The following is a 17,604-nucleotide window of genomic DNA, read 5'->3' on the forward strand; positions in this document are numbered from 1 at the left end:
AAATATGCTAGAACTTTTCAGTCAGTCAATGGTCGTTAATGATTTAAGTTCAAACCATCTTCCGGTCATGTGTAGCGTCAATCATGCACCTCGTCAAAATGAGAACATGATTTTTGACTACAAAAATGCTAATAATAGATCCCAATGAAGTCAGTCCTGATCAAATTAACGACGCTATTCAAAATTTTAAAAATGTTACATTGGAAACCGTGGCACAATCTGTTCCAAAGAAAAGGGTTTATAACGATAACTCAAACTCACTTCCCACAAATATTGGGCAACTCATTAAAAATAGGAATAGATTAAGGTTATTGTGGATAAGAACCAGAAATATTTTTTATCTAACAGAAGTTAAATAATTTGATAAAATTTTCTACTCAAGAGTACCAAAATAAAAAGTGGAACGCGAGGCTACAAACATTAGATAAAGCCAGTAAGCCATTTTGGAACCTTGTCAAAATAGTTAAGAAAAAAAATAGTCAGATTCCAGCGTTAAAAACTGAAAACTCAGTTCTATTGTTAAATCTTGAAAAAGCAAACGCTTTGGCTCATGAATTTTTTGAAAATCATCAATTAGGTAACAACGTTTCGAGTAGAAGTTCAACTGAAATTGCTGTAGAGCAATCAATGGAAATTATAAGATCTCAACAATTTCAATTTAGCGGTGATGCAATTACAGTACAGGATGTAAAAACTGTTTTTGGTAGCCTTAAAAATTCCAAGAGTCTAGAACTCGATGGTTTGAAAAATATAATGTTAAAAAAACCAGAATAGGTATACAATTTTACTGCTTGCTTTAAAATAGGTTATTTTCCTAGGCAATGGAAAATAGCAAAAATAATTCCCATTCAAAAACCTGGAAAAAATCTTTCTATAAGTTCTAGCTATAGACCCATTAGTTTACTCAGTTCTCTGAGTAAAGGTCTTGAGAAACTCATACAAAATAAAATAGTGTTGCATTTGAACGAGCATAATATCCTTGCAGCGGAACAATTTGGTTTTAGAAGTTGTCATAGCACAGTGCATCAAGTACATCGAATAACGAATGACATAAAAAGTAATTTTGCAATAGAGAAAAAAACTGGTCTGGTCTTATTAGATGTAGAGAAGGCTTTTGACTCTGTGTGGCATAAAGGCCTTCTCCACAAACTCTTAGTTCTGGATTTTCCAATTTTCATTATAAAAATGATAAATTCCTTTTTAACTGAAAGATTTTTTAAACTTTCAGTTAACAGTTCCTTCTCTGACCTATATGAAATCCTTGCAGGTGTACCACAAGGATCAGTCCTTGGTCCTGTTTTGTATACCATATTTACTTATGATTTCCCGACTTATGATTTCCCAGCTTACTTACTTACTTACTTAAGGTGGCGCTACAGTCCTGTGTGAACTAGGGCCTCACCCAATAAACTTCGCAATCTAGCTCGGTCCCTAGCTAGATGTCTCCAGTTTCGCGCTCCAAGTTGGGTGAGGTCACCTTCCACTTGTGCGCGCCACCTGATCCGCGGTCTTCCTCTACTGCGCTGTCCTGTGGGTGCGGATTCGAAGACTTTCCGGGCCGGAGCATTGGTTTCCAAGCGCTCTACGTGACCCAGCCATCTTAGTCGTTGGACTTTTACTCTTCTTGCTAAGTCTACGTCGCTGTACAGCCCGTACAGTTCGTCGTTCCATCTTCTCCTCCACTCCCCTTCGATGCATACGGGACCGTAGATCACACGAAGAACTTTTCTCTCGAAGCGAACCAAGGTGCTTTCATCCGCTTTTGTCATGGTCCATGCTTCTGCACCGTATAGCAGGACGGGGATGATAAGAGTCTTATAAAGCAACACTTTGGTCCCTCGAGAGAAAGTTACGTCTGTCGATTGTGACATTTTGATTAAAACGTCGGTGTTGTATGTCCTTTCTAGACGACAGCATGTACTTTGTTTTGCCCTCATTAACCGGTAAACCCATTTTTGCCGCCTCTGACTTAATACTCACAAAAGCCCCATTGAAATCACGCTGAGTTCTTCCGATTATGTCAATGTCATCAGCATATGCCAGTAATTGGACAGACTTTTGAAAGATAGTGCCTCTAGTGTTGACATGTGAGCTCTGCACTATTCTTTCAAGCACGATGTTAAAAAAATCACATTACAGCGCATCGCCTTGTCTAAAACCTTTTTTGGCATCGAAAGGTTCTGTTAAGTTGTTTCCAACCTTTATGGAGCAGCGTGAATTCTCCATGGTCATCCTGCACAAACGGACGAGTTTGGCAGGGATGCCAAAACTAGACATGGCTCTATACAGCTCGTCCGTGTATATGGTGTCATATACGGATTTGAAATCGATGAAAAGATGGTGGGTGTCGATTTGGTGTTCTTGGGTTTTTTCCAGGATCTGCCGTAATGTGAATATTTGATCAACTATGGACTTTCCTGGTCTAAAACCACACTGATAAGGACCTATCAGGTTGTTGACGATGGGCTTTAGACGTTCACATATTACGGCAGAGAAGATTTTATAGGCGATGTTAAGAAGACTGATTCCTCTATCGTTGATGCAGTTAAGAGGGTCTCCTTTTTTCAGGATCGGGCAAACATCATTCCATTCATCGGGCATGCGTTCTTCCGACCATATATCTTAAAGATAAGTTGGTGCATGCTCCTAACCAACTTATCTCCAGCTGCTTTAAAGAGCTTGGTATTCAAGCCATCCCCTCCAACGGCTTTATTAGACTTCAGCTCAGATATGGCAATCTTTACTTCGTCTAAGTCGGGAGGACGGGATTGTTGGCTTTCGTGGTCTATGTTGAATGGATCATCTTCCTGCCTGACAGCGAAATTCGGTTCGTCGTCGCCGTTATACAGTCTGCAGAAGTGGTCCGTCCATATCCTCAGCACTGACTGCGGTTCCACTATGATGTTTCCACTTTCGTCTTTGCAGCCTTCGGTTCTAGGTTTATGTACCTGTGAATTTCGTTTCACCTGTTCATAAATCTTTCGAACTTCATAACTGCTTTTAAACCTCTCAACATCTTCGACCGCACGCTTCTCATGCCCTCTCTTTTTCCTTCTGAGAAGTCGGCGTTCCTCTCGCCTCTTCTGCTCATAGAGCTCACGAGCAGCTCTCGTCCTTTTATGCAGCGCCGCTTTGCGTGCCTGTTGTTTGGCTGCATTTGCCTGCCGACATTCCTCACCAAACCGGGGGTTCCTTGTTGGTGGCTGTTTGAAACCCAGCACATCAGAGGCTGCTTCTCTGATTGCATCTTGGCAATGTTGCCTCTGGTTTTCGATACCTTGTGTTGGCAGAGAAATTCGAGAGAGGTTACTTGTAACTCGGTCGGAAAAGTATCGAATTAAAACATCTGACAAAATTATAAACAAACTCAAAACGTCGATTTCCATATATAAAAAAATTATCCTTAATTTAGAATAACAGTTGAAGTAGCTGGCTTCTATTATTTTTTCTACGCATTAGCCTCAAACTTTTTACCGTTACTTAAAAACAAAAAGTTGTTTCCAAAAATTATTTTTCCATTTGAAAGTCTAATAATGCACGATTAAAATAAAGAAAGACTAACGACAAATGACTTAATTGCTAAAAAAAATATTGACGACATTTGATTCTATTATTTCTTTCAACACTAGTAGAGATATACCTATAGAGAGGTAATTTGAAACTTTTAAAGAATGTTGTTAAAATTAATAAAAATTGTATTCAACTTAAAATTTCGGGTTCAAAAACAGACATTGAACTCAAATATATTTCATCAAATGGAAAATATTGTTGCTAATATTTAGTTAATGTTTTAGAAAATCTAAAACAAAATTAATTTGCACAACACAAAACCAACAAAAATAACAAAAAAGTTTTAAAAAATGGGTTTCGACTAAAGTTTTATGAGAACAAAGAATGAAAATGTTCCTATCTGACAAAAAATATTGTGAGGCTGGGATGCGACCCTAACTGATACCCTCCATCTTGTCTGTCGATTTGTCTTCCCTAAAAGGTTGTTAGGTTTTCGTATTTTGTTAAAAAAAATTATCATTTTTATTATTTCTAAAAAATTGTTTAGAAATAGATTTAGAATTTGATTTCAAAATGTATTTTTTTTAACGAGATTTTTAGTGGTTAACCAATTTTAGTAGCATTTGTGTACTATTTTTTGTAGATTTTAATATTTTATGAAAAAATTGACTGTTGGATTGTTATAAAATATTTACTGAATGTCGAAAACAATATTTTGTGTGAGACAAAATAAGCTTGAGGTTATTATTTTGAATGCTTTTTAAAGGTTTTTAACTTTTTTTTGTAAAAAAAACAAAATTAGTTAAAAGCCAATATTTCAAAATTTTGAAAAGTTATTTTAGTCGAAAATATCAACTTTTACCAACATTATTTTTTTAGGTTTTTATTTTTTGTAAAAAAAACTGTCAATTCGATTTTTCTCAAAATTTTTACGAATGTTAAAAAACAATAATTTTTATATATTTGAGTCGAAATTCAATTTTTACCAACTTTGAGTTATGCTTTTATTAGGTTATTATTTTTTATAAGAAAAACGTTGAATTAGATTTGTCTCAAAACTTCACTAGATGTTCAAAACGTTATTTTTGTTTTGTAGATAAAATCAATTTTTATTCGTAAAATTTCCGTGATACCAAATATTTTTTTCAGTTATTTTGATTTATAAAAAAAAGTTCGATTTTTTTGAAACCGTTCCAATTTGTCGAATTGGAAATTTTGAAATTTCTCCAAGTTTCAAATTCCTGCCCTTCTGGAGTAATTCAAAAATATTTTTCTTATATTGATATATGATAAAATTATTAACTGTTTTAACGAAAATTAAAAAAAAAGAAATATCGGTTTGTTTTTTTAGAAAATTAGAATTTTCGATTTTTGACCAAAAAATTCGTTTGAGAGTTACTGTTATTTTTAGTCTAAGAAAAGTTTTAAAAACGACGCAAATTGGCTTTAACCTTAATTTTAAAATTTTAAGTCAATCGACCTAATGTGTTGGGGTGTAGAGGCAAGAATAGATAGACAGAATCGGGGGACCAAGTTTTTTACTTTCTTCACATTTTGTCCTTTTAATTATTGTGTGGCCTGCCTTAAACGTTTTATTTTATTATTCAAAAAGACTCCAAACCTCATACCTTATTTAGATCACCGATTAGCTCTAACATGTGTCAAAAAAAAGAAAAAATATTGTTTTCTCGTGATTGATGATTTCTATTGGAAAACCCAAACAAAATTAGAAATCAAGTCACAAACTATTTTTATTTCCCTTAGCATTAAAATTCAATTTTTGTATTTTCGGTTCAAAGTCAAATGCATACCCTACCTTACCTACCTACATCAAAGAATTCAGGTACTGTAAAAGTGTAAACAGTTTGGTAAAATCCTAGCGCCTACTTTGCAGCTAGAAGACTCAAACTTGGCAACACTGCTTATCACTGCTCAGCTCTACAGACGTTCTTGTTTTGATGCTAATCCCATCTCCATTCCAAATTATTCAAGCCCAGCCGGAATATAAATATTTTATTCTTCTCTTTGGGCTTCTTTCGGTGTTTTGGTTTTTTGGTTTTTTGTTTACACATCATCTTCGCACCGTTCGTTCATCGATCTTCGTTGATCAATAATAACAATAAATATATTGAGGGAGAGCAAACCATCGATCGAGTATCGAATTGAGACGAGAGCGAGGCTTCAAAACTCAAGTTGCAGTCAAAAACAGGTTACTTACTTAGGCTGCGTTCTTCTGTTCAATAATACTCATACCATACAAAACTGTGGGTTCCAGGCCGCTACTGTACTGATCGAATCGAACTTATTGAAGAAAGGAGTTGCTTACTTCACCCTCTCTACCTCGGCGACTGACGATCGGTGATCGATGGACGGTGGCGACGCGACGACGGACGGGGCCAAAGCGTTTATACGCTTCGTTTACCTGTTCTTTATTTTGTTTGGCTTCGTCTTTTCTCTCCGGTTTGATCGTTTACTCTGCCTCACCTGAGACCGATCATGCAACCGAACCTAAAGACAACAGTACAGGCACAGGCACAGTCACAGGCACAGAACAGAGCCTCAGATTAACAAACTGAGATTTTTCCACACCGACTGCGACCGAGCTCAGCGTCAACCTAAGCTGCGTATGATGAGTTAAACGTGGGACTGGGACTGTGGTAACGTTTTCTTGGTCGATCGCTCTGCAGTACCATTTTGACCATCGCGCATGATTAGTTCACCGCGCGGACCGAACTAAGCAACCATTACAATTCTTATAAGTTGTTCCTGACTTAAGGGAAGGATTTTAATTCAGTCTCAGTGATTTTACTTCTGCTACGATTCTTCTCAAAGGATTTTGATTTTATATTTTTGTGTTATTCGTCTCCTTTTATTGTGGTTTTCTTTTTCGTACGCGTTAATTTGGGGCCAGGATGTGAATGGGATTATTATTATTTTGATTGCCGACAATTAGTGGCGAATAAATTGCCTCATCAGAGATTTCAGCGGTTTTTCGTTCGTTGTGTGAATTGTTGTCAGGAAAATAAAAAAGAAGCAAAGAAACCGAAGAATTTCAAGAAGTGCCATTCTCAAAAAGGGATTTTTTCCCAAACTGACCTAAAAGTTAGGTGAAGTGATTGCGTGATCCATTTAAGTGAAGCACTTAAGGTGCACAAAACAAGAGATTCAACAATTTTAGTAGTTATTTTTTTGTTTTCCCGAACGAAAATGTTGCCTTGATCTTTCTTGATTCTCGAGTTTGTAAAGATTTAAGATTCCATTGTGTTTTCCCATTTTTTTTTTTAATGATCAACTATGATCGATTATTGTGTAATTACCTGATCGAGGAGTGCGAAATAGTGTTTAAAGTGAGTTTGTCCATTTTCAAGGCGTACAAACGCACAAAGGAATGAAGGAAAAACAGGAGTGAGTTATAAAAGGATAACCCGTAATATAGAAAGAAGAACAAAAAAACAACCAACGCCGTGACGCGACTTCAAGACAATAATTAATTTCCCATGAGATCAGGGATGATGATGGATACTTGAGCAGAGACAGAAAGAGGTGATCTTTTTAGAACTACAACTACAACAAGATTCATCTTAAAGAGATCCAAAAACATCAACATCCTCAGCATCGTCATCACTAACAAGAAAACCGAAAACAAGGTTGAAGAGTTTCCTTTGTGGATTTAATTACCTGCTCAAAAAGAGCCACACAGATAATTTTTAACAGGTAAGAAGACGACCTAAACGATTATTATTATATTTTCATAAAGGTTTGCATTGCATTGCAAGGTTTCTATTATAAAGGAGAGCCCATCATCAGGAGAAGACGAAGAAGTGTTGAATTTCTTATGGGAAAATTTGTTTTCTTGTAGTGTTTACACTTTTTTTGCCTTTAATTTTTTTTTGGGACAACAAAGCCTTTAGTGGAGGAAGATTGAAAGGAATTTTTGAGTATTTTTTGTTTTCGGAGGTTTTGATTTTTGTTTGTACTCTTTGTTTGGGACCGTATTAAGAATGTGAAGCACGTCTTCTTCTTTTTTGTTGGGTTTTGTGTTGGTGGATATGATGACACAGAGGGTTTTAGGTTTAATTCATAAAAATTGAAATGCAAAGCGAGTTTTTTTCATAGTAAATTTGTATGTCTGAGAGTTTGGATTTCTTGGAAGATAATCAGGATGTCTTTTGATTTTGTGAGGGAATTGGGTCAAAAAATGCATTCATTCAATACGTATTCGAGAAAGCTCTTTAGTACTAATCTTAAAATAAAAATGTTTGCCAGCTTAATATAAAATTCTTCATTTAAAATAAATACTTTCTTTTATTTTTCATTTTTGAATAACATGCTATGAAAAAAATATTAAAAGGATGGGAATCCGTTCATAATCTTCACATAATTTCCTGTATACGAATGTTAAACCTATAAGAAATAAAAAAATCAATTTAAATAAAAAAAATAAAACAAATTTAATTAAAATAAAGTTAAATTAAATTGAATTAAAATAAATAAATTTAAACTAAATCAAGTCTAAATAAAATAAATAAAGTTGAAATAACAAAGAATAAATAAAATACAATGGAAGAAAATAATAAAAATAATTGCAAAATTAAATAAAACACATAAAGAAATTAAAGAGAATAAAACTAATTGAATTAATATGATAAATTATATAATATTCTTAAATAATATGAACAAAAATCAAATAATGAAAAAAAGGGACTGTTGTTTTTATAAAAAAAAACTACTGAATATCGAAAACAATATTTTCTATAAAATAAAAAACGTTTAAAAAGCTTTTTATTCAAAAGTACATTTATACCAAGTCTTAGTATGTTTTTTTTATGTTTTTATTGTTTGTAAAAAAGACTGTCAGTTAGATTTTTCTCAAAATTTTACTGAATGTTAAAAACATTATTTTTTAAAAGATAAAAGTAATTTAAAAATAATATCTCACAGTTTTGAAAAGATATTTGAGCCCAAAATCAATTTTTACCAAATTATTTTTTTTTAGGCTTTTCTTGTTTGTTAAAAAAAACTTTCAATGCTTTTCAAAACTTTTTCAAACAAAATTTACGAAAGTTGAAAACAGTATTTCTTATAAGTCAAAAAAAGTTGGAAGCCATAATCTCTTGTTTTTGAAAAGATATTTGAGTTGAAATTCAATTTTTACCAACATGAGTAATGTTTTTTTAGGTTTTTATTTATTATATAAACTGGCAATTCGATTTTTCTCAAAATTTTACCAGATGTTGAAACATTATTTTTCGTTGCACAAAATTGTTTTGGATATGAAATCATTTTTTATTCGTAAAATTTTCGAGGTGACACATTTTTTTTTCAGTTATTGATTTGTGATAATGTATTTAGGGTTAACAAAAATGTTCACCTTTTTTTAAACTCCTATGGTAAAAATACCGCCCACCCAATTTTTTTGAGAGCCCTTTGTGCATCTTTTTGCATTATTATCTGTATAACAACATTTATTTGGAATCGATATCTCTTCTGATTTCTGAGCTATGGACAACCAAAAAAAAAGGTCGAGAAGGTTCAGGCGTACGGACATATGGACGTGCTTCAAACTTAAGTCCTTTTTGCCTAACGACAAAGAATTTTATTTTTGATTTTCAATGAAACAGGATTGTTTCGTATTCAAGATATTGAAGTTTTAAAAAGTTTTGTATCGAAATCAATGAACCGTTACTTGGAATGTTGAAATGGAGAACAAAAATGGCTCATTAGGACGAACCGTGAATGAAGATCTTATCAGCAATGCAACAAACCTTCCATACATTTATGTAACGTTTTACAAGAATTAGTAGCATAAACAAAACATAGACAACATGACACTATAAATTAATATATGTTTCAATACATATTTAATTAAAAACTTATTAATTATATTAATTAATCCTGCAAAAATAAGCTAGAATTCGGGCCACACTGATAACAGCCCGTCTGCTGCGTTTCTAAAATTGTATCAAAATACTAATAACAATATTTTTAGTGACATACAAAATTTTAAGTCAATATATTTTTTTGTTTTCAAAATACTTGAGTTGAAAATCTTTCTTATCAATTTTTTTGGTAGGTTTTCGATATAAAAAAAGTTGGCAACTCTATTTTTCATATGATAGAACAAGTAAATGATTTCGATATCTTTTTCTTTTTCCGACATTTTAAGTCGAGAACTAATATTTATTAATATTTGCATAATTTTTTGAATTTTTTGTTTTCTTGTTAAAATGTCACAAATAGTTTTTTTCTAAACCTTATCTTAAGTTAATATTACAATTTTTCCTGAAATTAAATAATATTCATCTCTTCTCGAAAAAATCGAATTGAACATCATTTTTTTTTTGTTCAATTTTTGGAAGTACTTTTTATTGATTGTTTTTATAAAAAAAATGACTTGAATTTTTCTCAAATTCTTAGTAAATGTTTAAATAAATGTTTTCTATAAGATTAAACTAGTTTAAGGGCAATATCTTAAATTTTTGCAAAGATATTTGTTTCGAAAATCAGTTATTACCAACTTTTAATAGAACACTAGGTTTTAGGTTTATATTTTGTGTCAGAAACCCATTACTTCCATTTAACCAGGGGTAGAATCGGCTAAGGTGATTTCTAATAAACGAAAATCAAAATTAACAAATCTAATTAAACGTAGAATTGATAGCTAAAAAGCTTGCGTAACAAAAATGTTATACTAATTTCTAAATAGAGCTATCAGAGGCTCACACAAATGAAAATTTTCTTAGTTTGTCAAAAAAATACATTCTTGCTTACGACATTTTAACAAACAAAAAAAAACAATAGCACAACCAATCACTTTGAAATTTCACCAACAATTAATCTTGAAAATTTTAATCTGAAATTCATCAATCGAATTGAATTGAGTTGAATAATCTTACACAGACGGAAAGCTCGGTGATAGTGAATTCGACTTACACCCCATGTTTCAAAAGTGTTATAAAGAAAACATGGAACTTAAATGATAAAATTCAAAAATCATAACTTAGTTGTGACAAATAAGTTTTCCCTATATTAATGTTTTTACCTTAAATTTAACACTTATTATCATTTTTCCTTGCCATAACTTAAAATTTCAATTTGGGATAAATTTTCTCCATTTAGAAACGGTTTTTTGAATCTTTAGAAATGGCGAAAGACACTTAAATAATTTCTTTAAATGTAAGAGTTGTTGATTATAATTTCAATTTTAATTGATTATTTCTTGTTTAAAAATTCTGTATATGATATTTTATTGCATTTTTACAAAATATCTACGTCTTTTCTTTACATTCGTCACCATAATGACTTAAAAAGTCTCTATGAATGTTCATCGTTTAAAGATCCGATCATTTTTGCTAAAGATCTATTCTTTTGACTTTTTTTCATATTATTCACTTTTTTTATAAAAATATAAATTTTATTTTGAAAAAAGCATTTATTGTAGGTATTTTTTTAACGAAACAGTATCGATTTTAGAAGAGTACTTACTTATGAAAGAAGTTGTTGCGTGTTAAACATGGTTTTGAAATCATTCTTTATTTCCTAATTGTCCTATTATTGATTTCTGTAATACGATTTGTCCAAAAATGTTGACATTTCTAGACGTCGCAAGGTTTTTTAAATTCAATTGAAATCAATAAATGTGAAAGAAATCACTTACATAAACAAAAGTTACGTGTTAAAATTTTAAGAAACTGACAAATTAAAAAAAAATCAATCAAAAATGTTAAAAAATAGATTTTCGAAAAAAATATCGAAAAATAAAGATTTTTGTTTAAAATTTAATAGAACCTTTTGTTAAGGTCTAAAATGTTAATAAGTAGCAATTTTAAAATATTTAACAATATACTTAGTGACTACATAGTTTTAAATCCTTCTTTTCCATTTTCTTACTATAAAATTTCTTATTCAATTTTATTTAAAAACTGCATCCGAACATGTTTAAATAGTGACAGTTCGTAAAAGTAAACAAACCAAAACAGCTAAAACGTTCCTATTAATTGGAAAAACCAGCTGTAGATTGAACTATGCCAATAAATGCTCTTATACAATATCATGTGTGCTATTCTTTGACTTAAACTTAAGCAAATTGTCAGAGATAGTAAGAAGATACAATTTTTTTAAATTAGGCAAACCATCTTTTAAGCTTAGTAAATTGTTAAAAATAACTCAAACGTCATTACCTGTGTTTTCTTGGAAAATCTATATATGAATAGTATGATTTTACACGAATAACAAAAAACAATATCCGTAGTAAAAATACTACCGATAAAAGTCAAAGTAGAATCTTACTACAGATGGGTTTTTGACATTTATACAAGTCTTGAAGGTTGGTACGATTGATATTGCATTTGTATATCGATGGCTGTGCTCGTTGAGTATATGTGCATTTGGAATCATATGTTTTCCATTATGGAAAACAGATCAATCTGTTACTGTTGATATTATTTAGTTTTGTTAGTGTAAATGGACTAACTGGGCTTATTTTGCAAAGAGAAAGCAATAGAAAAGATAATTAAGTTTTGCTTTGTTACCACTTAAGGTTTATCTCAGGTTAGATTAAATAAATCTTCATGGTGTTTCCGCCGCACAAGAAGATTTAAAAATGATTAAGACTCCGTTCCCCTACCGGAATCGAGTCGAATCAAGCCCTTTCAACTCGATTCAGATATATATAGAATTAGTAATAGCTCAACCCTACTTCAATACCACATATGAATGTACTAGTCTACGAATAAACCTCCTTTTTGAAGTTTTTATTTTATGTCTTATTAATTTTTTTTATAGAATCCCAATTTCCAGATATTTTCTTACCATTTCTTTTTGAAATTGTAAATTTTATTAGTTATAGTTAGTTTTTTTGCTGAATTTTTTTTTTATTCTGATAGATGTTTTTCAGTTGTACCAATTTTTAAGTACAAAAATCTGGCAACTGCCGATGCGTTTTCTTGGGAATTTTCTACTATACTATTTATAGAATGCCAACAAAATTGGTATTGGCATTAAACTTATTTTGTAGTATACAAAATATTTTGTTCAATATTTGGTGATATTAAAGATACACACATTAGAGTACTACCAAGAATGTAACTATATTGCTTTGAAGTCTTGAAATTCTCGACACCAAACAGCCAAAACTTTAATGTCAATTGCATTTTGATTGAAGTTCTTTGTTCTACAGTGGGAAGTTATCAGTTTTTATTCAAGTTTCTTTATTTAGTTTTAAATATCTCCTTTTTGGAGCAAACTTTGTTTTATCTTTAAGGCTGTAGATGGTCAACCCATTACAGACTTTTGGAAGGCTCTACTCATTGTATTTGATACTTATAATTTTGTTCTCATAAACTATAAACAGATGTTTTCCTAAACTGTCAAGTCTTCTAATTGGCTGTTTGTCTTTTAATAGTGTATTTCTTCAATACCAATTAAACTTTGTGGTTTCAATTAGAAGAAACTATATTTTTTAATAAAAGCCAAATTATTGTTTCTATTGTTTGATATGTCATTTTAGCTTGAAATTAAGATCATTTTTCCAAAATTTCGGAAATGACATAAATCATTGTTAAACTAAGCAGTTTTAATTAATTAAATTAAGTTTTTATTAATTAAAAATACACAGTCGTCATCAAAAACAAAAAAAATATGTTCATTGATTAAGGTATAATTCTTGGATTGTTATAAATAACAACCTTTCAAAAAACCACCACATCTTATACACGACTTTTATGATGAATGACCTTAAAATTAAGAAATTTTTCATCTATAAATCAGACAGACGACCAACTGACGAGACATTAAGACAAAATAAAAGAAACAAATCGGCTTAGATTGAGAAATCACTTTTAAATACGCTTATACAAAAATATGCAAATCACTAATTGTTTTTTTTTTTGATGTTCTTTTATTTGTTCAAAATTATTGTTTAATAAAAAATGATAGATTAGATCGATGAGTTCATAAACGTAATATACATAACAATAAAACCATAAACAGAAGCATATTGAATGATCTAGATATTTTTGTAATTTCTTACCTTGAAATGTTGACAAAATGATGCATGATTTTGCCTTGATAAAGGGAACAAAAGATTGAAACCCTCATCACACAATGGACAAATACGTTTTAAAAAGAAAAGATTTATTATCAAGATAAAGTTTAATGATGGGAAAAATTGATTATTTATGGTTGTAAATGATGCGATGTCTCTCAAGTCGAAACTTTTAGTGATATATGATAACAGTTTAGTGAAACAATAGAAATATCTCCTAATAATTAATTAGATTCATGTAAACTAAACCAAAATGTTAGATAGTTTTTTGTTTGTGTTTGAATAATTTACACACTAAAAACCACACAAAATGCATCAATCAAAAGTTTTACCGCACATCAACCACGCCTGAGGTTTTCTTTCAAACTTCAACTGCATAGTCAACGTCTGCGTCAGCGTTAGCGTCAAAGTCACGATGTGAACCATATTGCATTCTTGAGATACTTTTATGCCACACGAAGCAAACATATTACATTCCTTAGTTTCTTATATGACACATGAACAAAATACTTGATTGAACATTAAATTGCTCAAAAAAAAAAAGATTCAAGGCAACCAGTTAAGTGCAAATTGTTGTACAGTGAGTAAAAAAAAAACACCAAACAATACGCGATGATTGAAGATTGGACGAGGTAGGTTATTCCGAATCCGAAGCTGAAAAAAAAAACGAAAAACTCAAAAAAAATTGACGAGCTATTAAAACCTCATCAATGCATCAGTGTGGATTAAAGTGACCTACACCATCATTATTTTCAATTCAGCTTCCACTTGAGCAAAATATTTTCATACCAAAAGATCCAACCATTCCTCGCTCTAAAGAGGGACGAAAAAAATCTTTTTAATGTAAATGCAGGTCAAAGCTGCTGTGGTCTCTGATGCTGCTCTACTGTTGCTGCTGGCAGAAGTGTAATTTAAATAATTTATTTTAATGGGAATTTAATTTTGTACAAAACTCACTTACACTTACACTGTACCACTTTTTTTTCTTCTCTGACGGACAACGCTCAAACGCTCAGACGGATGATGGTGATGGACCACTGCACTGCAATTTTATAAAGATATTAATCATTCCTTAAATAGTAATTCGTTTCGTTGAGTGTTATGTAACGTGACGTATGTAACTTTAGGTAAAAGTTAAGTTAAGTAAGTATAAACAATAAGGAAATGGATTGAAATTGAATATATGCTATGAGCAAAATTGATTATCACGTGTAAACTATCTTTAAAATTTGTATAATTCAGTCAAACTTAATTTTAAATTCATTTGAAAATGTGCTTAATTTGAGCTATTGGCAATAAATTGAAATTTCAAATGACTTTTTCGCTTACTTATGTGTGCATATGCTTAAAAGTAAGAGTTTTCCGACAAGAGGTTTCATTTTGGTATTTGAAAAAGTGTATTTTTCGCAATAAATAAATGTACATATGTCTATTTCATTGTTAGCAAGATGGTCTTCCATTAGCAGTTTATGACAATATTAACAAAATGCCTTCCACCGCTACGGTAACAACAGTATATCCTTATCAATTTGCACTTTTGCGGCAGTATGGCATTCACTCCTTTCATCTCTGATGTTTCTGATTTATTTTCCTCATAATGTTGTTTTGACTTGTCAAATGTCAAAAGTTGACACTTTTAAATTTGCAACTCGCTAAACAACGGCCTATTCACAATGAAGCTTCTTATTGGAAAACCTTAAATATGGTTCTTAGTTTAATTAATATACAATTATTATGTACTTTTGAATAATGTTAATTTCTTCAGTCAGTTAAATTGGTCTTAGATGAAACCAATTATTGTCTGTCTTTTTTTTTATTATTTCTATTTCTTTTAAAGTCACTGCCTTTAAAAAAAGTTTAGTATTTAATTCAGTTTTTTTATCATTTTAATACTTTTTGTATATTTTAATTCATTAAATATATAAGCTCTGATATGAGGAAAGACACCATTGTCCATTTATCTTAAAGTTCTATACAAAAAAACGGAACGAAAAACAGACTCTGATAAAGCGTTCCACATTCTCAATGTGTGATTGAAGAAAGATTCTCTATATTTACTTCCGAAATTGTGTTCGAGTAAATTTAATATTGGGAAAATTAAAATCATTTAATTTTACTCACAAAAATGTTAAACCGTTTTACTTTAGTTTATATCTTTACAAATTTTTGTAAACAATTTTAAAATAGGAGTTCCTAAAGATTAAATTATACAAAAAGTCTTATAAACGAATTTTTTTTCAGAATTTCATACAAAGTTGAGACCAGAATAATTCTGCAACGTAGAAAATTTAAGCTTCAAAACATTTTATGCTTACAAGTACATTTTCCGTTTGAGATTTTTTTTGTGAATTCCTAAAAAGATACGGAGAACCTTCAATACTGTTCAAAGTCTTCTGTACTTCAGCATTGTGTTCAGAGTTTATAATTCTGTTTCGTGAAATTGTCTTTTTATTTTCCCCATTACGGAACCTAAGCAAATTTTCGGGTACTTACTGCAAAAAATTAGCCAACCCCTTGAGAGTATTTGAATAGTTTATTTTTAAATAAACCGGCCATATTCAGCATTCAAACTGAGGGTCCCCCCTTTCCCTAATCAGACTCTTAAACAGGACTGGTTGAGAGTTGTAAATAATGGGCTTGGTTTTTGATGAAATGTATTGCTGCCAAATATTGAAAACTAATAATAGATTTGAATAATCGTATGAACTTTGTCTTAAAACATTTCTCAAACACTTTGAATAGTTTCTAATAAAACAAAATACGAAGATTAAGTCTGAATTTGTTTGGTTTGAAAGTTATAAATTTCAGCAAACTAATCATCTGTATCCGATGTAGATTTATATCTCAGAACGGTATAGTTTCTGCTTCGCAAAAAGGACTTTAATCAGAAACTGGTCGCACAGACTCAACGAACTTAAGACGTTAATATCAAAACAAATATGATTGTCTAAAGTCTAAATTAATACCGTATTTAGCAGTTGTTCTCGACTTGAGTTGTCCGTATTTAACGAAAGAGACAAAAAAGCAGTTAAAAGGCCAAAACCTAAGTGCAATTTTTTGACTTAAGACCTTTTTACCTAAGGCCAAGGAATAAGACATATCAAAGACATTTTTTTTAGATTGACACCTACTTTTATAATTCTTTTGCAACTTCTTTGGGCAAAAAATAATTTTAAATTCTAAAAATTTTAGTTGATTTTTAATTTTTTTTAAAAGTTATTGCAATTTGTCAAATGGAAAATTTTGACATTTCTCGACGTCTCAAGCTTTCTAAAGTCGAAATAAAAGATTTTTAGAAAGATGTCTGTGCGTGCAAGTGTACGTTCATTCGTACGTCCGGACTTTCGTTAGGTTTTTAATCTTCTATTGCTCAAGAACTAGAAGAGATATTGACTTTAAATATTTTTAACTTCCCATAGGAAGTTATTGTAATGGGTCCGATTTGTCAAATGGAAAATTTTGACATTTCTCGACGTCTCAAGCTTTCTAAAGTCGAAATAAAAGATTTTTAGAAAGATGTCTGTGCGTGCAAGTGTACGTTCATTCGTACGTCCGGACTTTCGTTAGGTTTTTAATCTTCTATTGCTCAAGAACTAGAAGAGATATTGACTTTAAATATTTTTAACTTCCCATAGGAAGTTATTGTAATGGGTCCGATTTGTCAAATTGAAAATTTTGACATTTCTCGACGTTTCAAGGTCCCTAGACTCGAAATAAAAGATTTTTAGAAAGATGTCTGTGCGTGCGTGTGTACGTACGTTTGTACGTCCGTACGTCCGTACGTCCGTACGTTCGCGACGTTTTTTTCGTCGTCCATAGCTCAAGAACCAGAAGAGATATCGACTTCAAATAAATTTTGTTATACAGATAATAAGGCAGAAAGATGCAGAAAGGGCTCTCAAGAAAATTGCGTGGGTGGTTTTTTTACTATAGCAGTTTGAAAAAAAGGTGAAAATTTTGGTTAAACCTAAATATCTTACGAACCAAAAACGCTAGACATTTGAATGAAATTGTATATAATATATTGTAACGTGATACCAAAAACACAT

The 17,604-nt window shown here is 31.2% G+C and overlaps 1 protein-coding gene across 3 annotated transcripts in view; it reads left to right on the forward strand.

Annotated features, from left to right (window-relative positions):
- LOC129943129 (cadherin-86C) overlaps window positions 1–17,604 on the forward strand; it is a 449,574-nt gene that overhangs the window by 250,149 nt on the left and 181,821 nt on the right. The window contains exon 1 of one of the 3 annotated variants that reach the window (XR_008781168.1): window positions 6,162–7,224. The exons of 1 other annotated variant lie outside the window; for it this stretch is intronic. The gene's annotated coding sequence lies outside the window, so the exon portion shown is untranslated. Of the gene's footprint in view, window positions 1–6,161; window positions 7,225–17,604 lie in introns of those variants that run through there. One more of the 3 variants, XM_056052377.1, reaches the window with a different exon arrangement.

Source organism: Eupeodes corollae, chromosome 1, assembly GCF_945859685.1.
Source record: "Eupeodes corollae chromosome 1, idEupCoro1.1, whole genome shotgun sequence".
In the NCBI taxonomy this organism is placed as follows: domain Eukaryota; kingdom Metazoa; phylum Arthropoda; class Insecta; order Diptera; family Syrphidae; genus Eupeodes; species Eupeodes corollae.